The sequence below is a fragment of the Octopus bimaculoides genome, chromosome 14 (genome assembly GCF_001194135.2).
Source record: "Octopus bimaculoides isolate UCB-OBI-ISO-001 chromosome 14, ASM119413v2, whole genome shotgun sequence".
Classification (NCBI taxonomy): domain Eukaryota; kingdom Metazoa; phylum Mollusca; class Cephalopoda; order Octopoda; family Octopodidae; genus Octopus; species Octopus bimaculoides.
In genome coordinates, this window is record NC_068994.1 from 12,713,906 (window position 1) to 12,714,765 (window position 860).

The 860-nt window shown below is 43.3% G+C and overlaps 1 protein-coding gene across 1 annotated transcript in view; it reads left to right on the top strand.

Moving 5' to 3' along the window:
* Nucleotides 1-860, top strand: part of LOC106868927 (uncharacterized) — a 59,116-nt gene that overhangs the window by 5,193 nt on the left and 53,063 nt on the right. The gene's annotated exons all lie outside the window — the stretch shown is intronic.

Consider the following 860-nt stretch of genomic DNA (forward strand, 5'->3'; position numbering starts at 1 on the left):
CTTTTTTCGCTCTCTATAAATTTCTCGGTGACACGCTGAAGCATTTGTTGGTGAAGGTAAAGGATACGCACACCCGGTGTTTAAGGTTAGGGTTACGCCGAAAACGGGTGGTGTGCGTATTCTTTACCGCCGCCATTTGTTACGACAGTAGAAACTTTTTGCACTTCGTTCAAAATGTTGATCTTTTGCTTGAAAAATTTATAATAAAATAAAACTCGCAAACCAGGAGTCTTGTAAAGCGAGTCCTCTTAAAATGAGGTATTACTATGTGTGTGTGTGTATATATATATATATATATATATATATATACACATACACACACATGCATCCATATACACCCATCCCGCGCCGTGGTACCTTGGGCAAGTGTCGTCTGTTGTAACCTTGTGAGTGGATTTCGTAGGCGGAAGCTGTGTGTGTTACTGTCTCCTTGCCTTGGTATCACAAGACAGTTGTAAACGAGTGTTACTTTTATGCAAAGAGTGTCCTTCGTTTCCAGTATTATGTGAAAATAAGTCTGGCGAATATTTCGGTAAATTTTTACGAAGTATTACCTTACCTGGAAACTGGTGGAGATTGGCCACAGGAATGGCGTCCGACCATAGAAAATCTGCCTCTTCATGGAAAAGCAGACGTTGCGCAGGCGTGGCTGTGTGGTTCTAAGCTTGCTTCCCAACCACATGGTCCCGGGTTCAATCCCACTGCGTGGCACCTTGGGCAAGTGTCTTCTACTATAACCTCGGGCCGACCAAAGCTTGTGAGTGGATTTGGTAGACGGAAACTGAAAAAAAGCCCGCCGTTATATATATATATATATATATATAAACACACACACACACACACACGTGTGCCCCCCCCCC